The following is a 12,014-nucleotide window of genomic DNA, read 5'->3' on the forward strand; positions in this document are numbered from 1 at the left end:
CTCTCTCCAGGTGGTTGGGGCTCCACTGCTAAGCCAGGTCAAGTCTTCACTAAATCTTCACTAAGGGGCTGGTTTCAAGGTGTGTGTGTTTTTACGCCCCCCCCCTCCCCAACACTGGACCTTCCAGAATGTTCTGTGGCCTTTGGTAAATGGAGACATGAGCTGGGTTCAAATCATCCAATGGGATCACGCCAAAACCTCTCCACTGTTGCCATGCCAAAAGGTGTAATGTGTGCAAACTCAGGCAGTCAAGATGCCAGAAATTCTGTTTGATACTTCTCCAAATACAGTCTTCAAGCTGGTTGTAATTGGTTCCCCCAGAACTTTTGTGACCTCATTGACCTTGGTTTCCATTGTTCTCTTTCACTGAAAGCAGCTGGTTGCTGTTTAATTTTAGTTTGGTCAATTTTCTGTCAGACCTGATTTTTCCGGCGCTGGGTCAATTTAAAATGTCCAAATTTAGGCCTGTTGTCGCTTGAACACAATGCTCACAGAACTCCTGTCTCGCCTTTTTGGGTTTTTTCTCTCAGCCAGAGATACTAGGCTGATATTACTTATGTCTTGCCTTGCTATGTCATATGGGCACAAAGCCGGGAAGCTTGTCATGGTTGTTAGCAGTCCTCCGTCAAGTCAAGCCTTCAAACAGGGGTCCTAACAAGGGCATAACAAGGGCAGCCTCTAATACCAGTCCATGCTTGGGGTTGCCAAAGTCAGGGTAATCTCTTCATTAAGGGTGAGTAGCCGAACATTAGGCAGCACACATAATCCGGTGTGGCGTCTTTGTCCAGATTGGCGTTCTTTTTCCTGGCGGCACTTTCTTTAGCAGATGCGTCCGGCCCAGCGATCTGATGGCCTGGCGAGGGTTCTTTATCAAGGGTGGCAGTCTTGTCCCGGCAGCAGTTTTCTTCGGCAGAGGCTTTTGGCCCAGTTTTTCCATGGCCCAGCATGTCGGTTTCATCCCAGTGTGGCCAGTTCTCATCATGGATTGATCAGCTTCCTCCAAGACCAGGAGACGTTAAATGGACTGTGATGAACTTTGTCTTAAATTTACTTTTTGTTGTTACTTATGAATTTACATATAACTTCTGTCATTAATACAGGTGCCATGGTAAGGCGACTTTTAACACTTTTCATTGTATTTTTCTTGTAAAAGTACATATGACAATAAATTCTAAGGTACCACACAGGGCAGCTCTAGACTAACAGTGATCCTCCAGGTGCACAATGGGCTCTTAAAGATGATGTTGCAAGGGATGCCAGTCTTTTGGCAGATATTGGTGAGAGTCCCATTCTTCTGAGAATGGCGCATGGTAAGATTTGGCTAGAATCTGACATGTCGGATAACATTGGGATGGGGTAGATAGTTATTGAGAAATGTTTTGTCACATACAAAAGAAAATCATGGTGAGAATTCTTCCTAAAAACTGGACACAACTCACACTTAGCCAAAATAACATTAGATTCAGCCCATAGCTCCGAATGTAATGATGATGCATGATTTGAAGCATAAACTGCAGATTGTGATTCCCAGCAACTTCTGCCCTTCTTTGTCAACCAGGGAAACGTCTCAAGTTCAGGGGATGCTGTTGAAAGAGCCTTGTTGATGTGCTGCAGTTTACCTTGTAGATGGTATGCACTACTGCTATAGTACACCAGTGCTGAAGGAAATCAGTGTTCTTTAAGATTGGTGGGTATCAAGTTAGCAAATTGCTTTGTCCTAGATGGCATTGTGTGTCTTGAATATTGGAGCTGCAGTCATCATCATCCTGGTGTAATATTCCATCAATTTCCTGACATATTCATTTTAGATGGTAGACAGGCTCTGGGGAGTTTGGAGGTGGCTTACTCATTGCAGATTTGAAAGACTGTTGTTGTAGTATTTACATGGCTAGTACTATTAAACCTCCAGTAAATAGTGACCCCCCGGGTCATTGTTGTGGGGGGCATTCAGCAATGATAATGCCATCAACAGTCAAGGAGAGATGGTAAAATTTGCTTTTTGTTAAACACTGTCATTGACTGGAACTTGTGTCGCCTGAATGTTACTTGTCAATTATCAGCCCAAGCCTAAATGGAAGTGGACTGCTTCAGTATCTGAGGAGTGGTAAATGTAACTGAACACTATGTAATCATCAGCAAACATCCCCACTTCTGATCTTATGATGGAGGGAATGTCATTCATGAAGCAGCTGGAAATGGATGAATTTATAACAGTCTGTGGAGAATGTGCTGACCGTTGCCTTGGGACTGAGATGCTGGTCTCCGTAAACCAGAACAATCCTCTTTGTGCCAGGTGTGGCTCCAACTGGCACAAAGTTTTCCCCTTGATTCCCACTGACTTCGGTTTTACAGGGGGTCCATGATGCTGTGCTCAGCCAGGTGCTGCCTTGATGCCAAAGGCATTTACACTCAGTTCACCTCTTTAGCTCTTTTGTCCAACTAAAGGCTAAAAAGAGGTCTGGAACTGAGTGAAACTGGTGGAACTCAAGTGAGAATGAGTGGGCATTTTACTAGTGAGCAAGGGTGACAAGGTGGCTCAGTGATTAGCATTGCCGCCTCACAGCGCCAGGAATCTATGTTTGAATCCAGTCACAAGTGACTGTCGGTGTGGAATTTGCACGCTCTCCCTGTGTCTGCGTCGAGTGCTCTGGTTTCCTCCCACAGTCCAAAGATGTGCAGGTTAGGTGGATTGGCCATGCTAAATTGCCCCATGGTGTGCAGGTTAGGTGGATTAGTGATGGGAAATGCAGGGTTATGGGACTGGGGAGGGGTGTGGATCTGGGTGGGATGCTGTTTGAAAGGTTAGTATGGGCTTAATGGCCTCTGTCCATACTGTAGGGATTCTATGCAACCCAAAGGATCTAATATCAAATTGGATAACTCTTTCACAGACCCAGCACAGCATGATGGGCCAAACAGACTCCTTCTGGCTATTTTATTCTATAAATCAATGCTGTCATTAAATCTGATGCATTTCCATTTTCTTATTTTCTTTGTATTTAATTTCACAGAATTACTTATGTCTATATAGAGCCTATTTTCTTTCTGTTCGACAGACACTGTTGCTCAGGAGTGGATTAGATCTGTGGCAGAAACTCATGCATCTTCACCCAGCTATCTTTGTAATGCAACATTGGTTCCAGAGCCCATTAATGGAATGCCTCAGCATTTGGATGGCCTTTTCTGTAAGGATCACTGATTTTACATAGTAAGTGGTTCACATATGGAATGATAAAATGATAATCTTGGCAAAGTATTTGAATGTTCTAGGAACTATTGGCAGCATTAAATTGGATTATAAAAGGCATGAAATTATTCTGTATTCAGTTAAACCAGTTTCACGTGCAAGCACTCATAAGGCATGATAGCTATCAGTGAAATTACTAGCTTGTAGACATCTGGATATTTCTGTATGACACTCATGTCTTTCAGTAACACACATCGCAGCACTTAATGAAATTGTCTTTGAAAAGACATAGCACTGTGGGTTTTAGAAATTGTATTTAAATTATAGATTATTAATTGCTTTTGGATACAATATTTTAATAAAGAAATCAATAGCTGAAGAATTTAGTTGTAATCCTTTCTTTCCCCCTTAATGCAGACCACAGTAGAAATCATTTGAAATAGTCAAAGAATGATCTTTAAGAATGGCACAGTGGGTCAAAGGCTAACACTGCTGCCTCACGGCGCCAGGGACCAAGGTTCGATTCCATCGTCGGGTGCCTGTCTATGTAGAGTTTGCAAATTCTCCCTGTGTCTGCGTGGGTTTCCTCTGAGTGCTCTGGATTCCTCCCACAGTCCAAAGGTGTGTCGGTTAGTTGGATTGTCCATGCTAAATTGCTCATAGTGTTCAGGATGTACAGGCTAGGTGGGTTAGCCATAGGAAAGGCAGGGTGGGATGGGGGTTGAGTGTGAGTGGAATGCTCTTTGGAGAGTTGGTGTGGACACAATGGGCCAAATGCTTTCACATTGCAGGGATTTTATGATGTTTTATTAATCAAGTTTAAACCCAACAATAATGCTAATAGTCATTATTTAGAAAGTGTGATCATTTTCTCAGATGGTTCGATCTGTCATGAGTAAGGATCCACTTTCTTTTTTTGTTTTGAACTATGAACTGGAAAATGAAAGTTGGACATTGCTGTATAGTTTAAAAATGCCAGAAGACTTTTTGTAACTTGAAGGTCAAGTGAATTTGTGTGGTGTAAATATTACTTACACAAGATTACGTTACTCTTTGGAGCAGTGAGGCAGATTCTTTCTGAGAGACACAGGCATAAAATGCTCCTGGGGGTTGAAACGTTGTATATTATAGTTCTTGACTTGGTCAGCTGCAGTTTATCAGACCTGTAACTGCAGTACTCTCAGAGATACCCAGAAACCTACAAACAACTCACCTCACCTTTGTAAGTCCGGACTCTTGATCTACTAAATTTGTTTTTTGATCCCTGTCTGTATTTTGCTCCTAAAGTATATGTTTCAAAACATTATTTCATTTGTGAATGAAGATATATGTGTGTGTGTGTGTGTGTGTGTGTGTGTCTGTATTTGGGGGTTTAAAAAGGGACACAGTTTAGTTCACATTCTAATATTTAGCAACACATTTTTTGCCATTTTGTTAAAGAAAAAGGCCCAGATTTTCTGAGGCTGCATCATTGTTTTTGTAGTGTAGATGGGAGTTGTGTATGTGGACCTTCCAGAATCTCCAATGTGGTAATCTCTGAGGAGAGCAGCCATGGAATTGAAGATTCCATTGGGAAATTGCTGCACTCCTGGAATCCACCAAAAGCATCCATCTAAATCAGATAATTTGGAGGTTTCTACTGCAGTTAAGCTAACAATTACTCAGGAGAAGTTAGATAATTGAAAACCTTGTCTAACACAGGAATAACTGTTAAACTGATCCCCAACATCCCACACCCAACCCTGAATACACCTCCCTCAGACCTCTTTTACACCCCCCAGACACTGGCTGTCGATCCCCAGGGACCTGACATTCTCTCCCCTGCCTGTGAACTCAACCTGCTCGCCCCCTCCAGGACCTAACGTTCCCCCCTAACAACTCCAAGGGACTTTACATGTCCCTCCCCCACTGGATAACTCACACCCACCAAATCTACCCTAAACACTTCAGCACTTACCTGGCATCCTTAGTACCTGGCACCCTGCCTACCTGACTCCCTGGTTGCCTGGCATCCTACTCTTCCAACATCCTAGCCTCAGAATTACCTCAAGTACTTACCCTTCCACAGGAGCTGTCTAAGTGATGATCTATGATGCTGGATTGTTAAATTACAGAATACAGCAACTGAGTGCTGTGAAGGGTGTGGTTTGCCTCTCCCAGCTAACCTGAATACAGAGAGATGTTTCATATTTACAGAGTTGCTGTCAATTTCTGAAGGACTCCTGATCGATATCTCCTGTCAGACATATAGAGCTCTTTATTGATGTATAGAAATGAAGAGCAGAGTGGCAACCTGCATGATGCTTGGAAAGCGCAGCCAAAGCTTATTTCCAAAATACAGTAGTTTTCCTGTTAATGACAAAACTTGGTGTGAATTATCCTTGTTCTGAATAGCAGCAGGAAAATTAGTCATCTTGACGGTCTAATTGTGATGGTTTATGGAATTGATTATGGTTTGATTATCAATGCACTTTTTTCAAACAAGTTATGGCATACTAAAGAGAATTCATAATTAATCAGAAGGTGCACTATTTATTTCATCAACATTCTATAGATGGTCAGTTCACATCAATCAACACAACAAATTTAACCAACAATGTCTACCTACAGCGCTTTAATATCTCAAGGAGTCGTAAAGTTTTGCAGTTGTACAGCATAGAAACAGACCCTTCAATCCAACTTGTCCATGCCAACCAAATATCCTAAATTAATCTAGTCCCATTTGCCAACATTTGGCTGCTATCCTTCCAAACCTTTCCTATTCAAGTATCCATCCAGATGCCTTTTAAATGTTCTAATTGTACCAGCCTCCACCACTTACTCTGACAGCTCGTTCCAGACACACACCGCCCTATGTACGAAAAATGTTGCCCTTAGGTCCCTTTTATATCACTCCCCTCTCACCTTAAACCTATGCCCTCTAGTTTAGGACTCCCCTACCCTGGAAAAAGACCTTGTCTATTCACCCTATCCACGCCCCTCATGATTTTATAAACATCATAAGGTCACCCCTCAGCCTCGGAAGCTTCAGGGAAAATAGCCCCAGCCTATTCAGGCTCTCCCTAGAGCTCAAAGCCTCCAAACCTTGGCAACGTCCTTGTAAATCTTTTCTGTACCTTTTCAAGTTTAACAACATCTTTCCAATAGCAGGGAGACCAGAATTCTCTGACAATAATCACAAGAGCCTCCCTATTCAGTACAGAGGGGTAAGGCTGGTGCCAATATGGGGTACAGAAATGGACTAATTGGAAGAAGTGCAGTGGAGTGCTATGTGAGAGAAAGGTATTGCCAAAATTGAAAGGCGGAATTTATGAGAAAGTTCTGAGACCAGCCTTGTTATGTAGTGTGGGTAACATTAAGAAGAAAAGAATGACTAGATACTAATGAGATGGACATCAGAATATTGAGAAAGGACAGGCTCAGAAATCAATGGATCAGCCTGAAGGAAAAATAATGGTCTGGATCCTGAGAAAACCCTTCTTTAAAAATGTTCGGTAATCTTACATGGAAGCTCAGTTGCACATCCAATAGGCAGCACTCCCTCAGAAGTGAAGTGGACAATTGACTACCTTCTTTAATTGTGCAGGGGCAAATAAATGTCTGATTATCCAAGCTCAGTTATAGTGTTCATTGCTCTTCAACATAAGGTTAGTACATACTAATCAAATAGGACACAATCAAACTCATAACTTTGAAGCAAGATACTAATAAATTCATGTCTATAAAGTAATAGGTATCTCTAGAGGAAAGATTATACAATCTCTACAGTGTGGAAAAAGGCCATTCAGCCCATTGAGTTTACACCAACACTCCAAAGAGCATCCCAGCCAAACCCAGACTTACCCCAACTCCCATGGCCAATCCACCTAGCCTGCACATCTTTGAACTGTGGGAGGAAACCAGAGTACAGGGCAGAAACCCACACAGACACAGAGACAATATGCAAACTCCACACAGACAGTCACCCAAGGTAGAAATGGAACCCAGTCCCTGGTGCTGTGAGGCAGCAGCGCTAACCACTGAGCCACCATGCCATCCATAATATGCTCCAAGACACTACAGAGATTTATACCGGGTAAGAGTTTCCAGGGACTGTCAATCTCATGCCAGTCCAGCCCTTCTTTCTTGATGAAAGAACCGAACTCCACATTTCTGAGAGGAGATTTTTCTCAGGGCTTCCTTAGCAATGCGGAACCCTACTTTCATTCTGACAGCTCTCTTATAACACAGAACTGTCAGGCAAAGACAAACCACATCTCCTTTTCATACCATTCAACTGCTACATTCTGAAATGTAGTCAAGATAGTGTGGAGCTAGAGAAGCACAGCAGGTCAGGCAGTATCAGATGAGCAGGCAAGTCAATGTCTCAGGTCAGGACCCTTCATCAAATGTCGTCTTTCTAACAGACACTCTGACAGCTGCCGTCAAAGGTTAAGTGTATAAGGTAAGTGTAATGTTAGGGTGCATGGAGAGTAGGATGCCAGATGGGTAGGAGGATAGGGTACCAGGTAGGTAGGGTGCCAGCTGGATATGGTGTCAGGTTGCCAAATAATCAGGGTGCCAGCAGTGGAGGGGGTAAGATGCCAGATGATAGCATTCAAGACGGGTGGGGGTCCAGCTCGGGCAGGCCGAGGGTACTCGCAGGAGTGCTGTTGGGTGTCAGCCTAGTAGGGTATCAACAGAGATGGGTATCGGGTGCCAGGGTGCAAGGTGGCAAGGCTGCAAAGATAAATGTTTAGAGTAGCTCTGGGTGGGTTGGGAACATTGAGCGCAATGGGAGTGAGGAGCATGGTGACTGGTCTGGCGGTGGGGGTAGGAACGGTGTGGAGAAGAGGGTGGTTAGGTCTGGCAATGGGGGTTCGGGCCAAATCTGGCCTAGTGGCGGGGAGGACAATGGGTGGTAGTGTCCAGCAGCAAATGTTTTGGTTTGGATTTATTGACTGGTAGGAAGTCAGGTTGTACTCTGACAGGTGGAGGCAGAGATGTAGATGTCAGGTCCAGTGGGAGCAGCAGAGTGGGGTTTTGGGGCCCCTTTGTGTTCAAGGGAGGGGTGAAGTCAAAGGGTGCTGGAAGTGGATTGTTTACACTGGGAGCAGGAGACTGTTTGGGGGTCAGGGTGGGTCTGCTGGAAGTGGTGGGGACTGGTGGCTATTCAATGGCAGCTATACATGGGAGGTATTAGCTCCTAGGCGTGTCACCTCAGGGTCTGGGTTGTGTATGGGTCTGGAGGAAGTGCACTTAGGGTGTGGGAGGTAAGTATGGGGCCACTTTTAGCAGTAACTCAGGAGTTAGACAATGTATTTAATAGGCAAACTTTTCCTGAGTAACTATTTCACTTAATTTCATCCATTGAAAGATGCAATGGCGTCAGCTGTACCTACTCTCAAGTTTTTTGGTGTGTCCTTTTGACTGTAAGAGGAAAACAAATTCATGAAGCAGCACAGTCTTGCAGGAATCATTCTCAGCAACTTGGCAAAATCTCAGTTTAAATCGTGAGACTGCATTTAACTATTTGAAATTAAAATGTGACAATGAGTGTTTCATGGCATCATTTCTGCCATGGCTCTTTATGAGTTATCTTTCACAATCATGTGTTTCTCAGCTTATTACCTAAGTGAGCACAATACTGGGCACATTGCTCAGTGAATCACAGTGAGCCAAACTGAGGTGTTCCCCACAACTGGGAAATTCCCGCTTCCAAGACTCTGGCAACATAATTAAAGCCCAGTTAGACACTGCTTCACAATCACAGAATCCCAGCATTCTTACAACATAAAAGGAGTCCATCCAGCCCATCATACCTACATCAGCTTACTAAATGAGCATCATTAATTACTTCCAATCTCCTGCTTTTTCCCTATATGCCAGTATGTTATTTTTATCCAAACAACCATCCAAAGCCCCTCTTGAATGTCTCAACTGAACTTGCCTCCATCACACTTCCAAGTGGGAAGGGAGGTCAGACATTATGCTCTTGTCCCTTTGAGGAAAAGATTGTCAAGATGGCCAAGGAGATGACAATAGGCAACCGGCCCAGTAAGCGCCATTGTCCTGTATTACTCTCCAATTATCACCAGCACTAACTCATTCTTGTTCTGTACAAACTCAGATCCGTCTTCTCCAACTAAGACCCTCACTTCTCTTATGCAGGCACAAGTAGCTACCAGGAAACCTCCACAAGGAAGAAATCACAGTTTGAGCCCTCAGCAATATCTTCACATCTCTAACTTTATGCTAAATTGGGGCTGCTTGCCAGATAAGCAACTCAGATGTGTAAACAGTCAAAAACAAAGGCCTGAATGCAGCTCAGTCATGCCGGAAGCGGGTTGCTACTGGCCTCTTGGACTCCCTGAAACATTGTTCTGTCGTCCTATCATGAATGGCCCTCCTGGGCATTCTCCTGATCCTCAGCCTCAAGTTCATCCTCAAAGGATTACTCTCACTCATCCAGCAGCCAATCGAATTGCAGCACTGACTGTGCCAGAGGCAGCAGTGACCAGGACTAGGATGACAAACAGTCTGCAGATTCTAAGTCCAGGACTAAGTAAGTGCAGGGGTCTCACAGTGGGGTTGGAGGAGAGGCCCAAGAGGGTGGCAAACAGAGGTGAAGTCTAGTTTAAGTGGTCAGAGAGAGGATGGGATGTGGGGCCATTGTATGAAACAATGGTTCTTCAAAGATCCATGGTGGAAATGGTATCAGGCTCCTTCTAACATGATGTTGCCACGGTTCTGGGTGCAGAATAAGGGAGTCTAGTTCTAGATCCCAGTGGCATCAGAGATATCCTTTCTGAATCCTATTAGTTTCAGCAATTTTACCAAACTAGCCAATGTAACTTGTATCTGCTGCTATCATGCAGTAAAGTACATCTAATTGACAAGTGCTTATTCTCGCTAGTCATTTATCTTCTATCATCATTAACTGAATTTGACCCTAGCCATAATATAGGAAAGAGGATCGTGGCAGCACTTTACCCCAACCACAAGTGACCAGTGATTAGTCCTAAAACATTTGGCAGAGAGAAGTCCTTGGGGATGGAAGCCCAAATATGAAAGCACCTCCAATCCTCCTGCTCCAAGCCTCAATGGACACTAACAGTATTGAGCCGAGCTCCTTCCTCTAAAACAGATCACCTCCTGCCAGTTTCAAAATTGAGGGAAAATGAACTTTAACTGCCCCCAGTGTGGGAAAGAGCAGGAGGCATCCAAGTTTAACCTGCTCCCTGTAGGATCAACGGCAGGTCCAAAGTCGGGAGGAAGCCATCTGGGGAATATTATTGGCACACCTATATGCAAAGCCAATACTGGCAGACTGTAAAAAGTTGGCCAAATGTGTGCCAGGTTCACCCACTATAATTCTGAAAAGGCCTTGGTTAAAAATGTTTAGTCATAAATCGAGAAAGGACCTTAATTGATGATTAGTCAGGGTAGCTTTAAAACTCTCAGTGCCATTAATAAAACCACCAACCTCTCTGATGTTCTCTCAGTCAAGTGACAATAAATAATGAATCTAGGAGAGAACAGTGTTGAAGACACGTAAGCCAAGATATTCCAGCAGGAAGATAATTGCTGCAGCAGCATAAACAGAAGTTGCATGGAGATAGAAAGGACTGCAAATGCTGGAAGCTAGAGTCAATAAATGTGGAGCTGGGGATTCCTGAAGAAAGGTTCCAACCTGAAGCATTGACTTTCCTGCTACTCAGATGCTGTCTGACCTGCTGTGCTTTCCGAGCTCCACATTTTTTGAAATAGAAGTTGCAAGTTGGGACTATGTGGGAGTCTGACTCCCTGGTAATTATCTAGGAAGTTGAAACTTCTGATGGAAAATTACCTGGGATTTGAAATTCTCCAAACATGCCCCATATGTCCCCAAAACTGAACGAAAAACAAAGGCTTTGGAGGATCCCATCTAGCTTATGTTTGCAGTTCCTAGTTAAGGTGAGAGGAAATAACACCTGCTGTAACTCCTGGGTAACTATTACAGTGACATAGACAGACCTTCCTGACTCACAACTGATCCCTCCCTCCCTCTGTTCCCTATGTATAGCATCTGGCCAGCATTGTACCCCAAGCTAACTATTGATCTTTCACCCAGCTCCCCAACAGCTCCATGGACCCAATTCCTACAATCTGTACCTGACCTGACTCTACGTGACTCCCTGACCCACCTGACTCCCAAAACTACCCACAGACTAGATGCACCTCGACCTACCCTGTGTACTCCCCAACCACCTGCAACCCTAGGCTATATTCCACACATCCACTATGATTCCTGATCACCCACCTGCCATTCTAATCTCTTATCGACCAGGCATCCTAGATCCCACCCACCCACTGAGCACCCCAAACCTTCACCTGCTGGCCACTACACTCCCTCACCCACTAACTATAATCTCATCATCTATAACGTAACTTCAGGATATTTAAACCTTGCAGTGTAACAACTGATGTTAAACAAGGGACACGGTTTCTACTCTGCTACACAAAGTGTGGATTGCTTAAATAGATTACACTGCTTCGGCTGGAAAGGCTCCTGGCCCAGAAGGCCACAATGAAAATACCACCCGCAGTGGATGGGTATCATTTGACTGTCAGGGTCAGATAAAAGGTTCTCAAATCTGATCAGAAGATCTGTAACAAAATTAAAAACAGTGTTGGGAAATTTGCAGGAGTCAGAGAGAGTGAATTTGAAAGAAGAAAATAGTTATTACCATGATGGTAATGAGCTCAGCCAAGTGGACCTCATAGACTATGAGATAGTAGGAACTGCAGATGCTGGAGAATCTGAGACAACAAGGTGCAGAGCTGGATGAACACAGCAGGCCAAGCA

General features: G+C 43.9%; 1 long non-coding RNA gene across 2 annotated transcripts in view; it reads left to right on the forward strand.

Annotated features, from left to right (window-relative positions):
* The window catches only part of LOC125486309, a 58,191-nt gene extending 54,916 nt beyond the window's left edge, over positions 1-3,275 (forward strand). For both annotated transcript variants that reach the window (XR_007264998.1, XR_007264997.1), the window contains one exon: positions 3,057-3,275. This is a non-coding gene — a long non-coding RNA (uncharacterized LOC125486309). The remainder of the gene's footprint in view (positions 1-3,056) is intronic.
* The last annotated feature ends 8,739 nt before the right edge of the window (positions 3,276-12,014 follow it).

The sequence above is a fragment of the Rhincodon typus genome, chromosome 27 (assembly GCF_021869965.1).
Source record: "Rhincodon typus isolate 14 chromosome 27, sRhiTyp1.1, whole genome shotgun sequence".
Lineage (NCBI taxonomy): Eukaryota > Metazoa > Chordata > Chondrichthyes > Orectolobiformes > Rhincodontidae > Rhincodon > Rhincodon typus.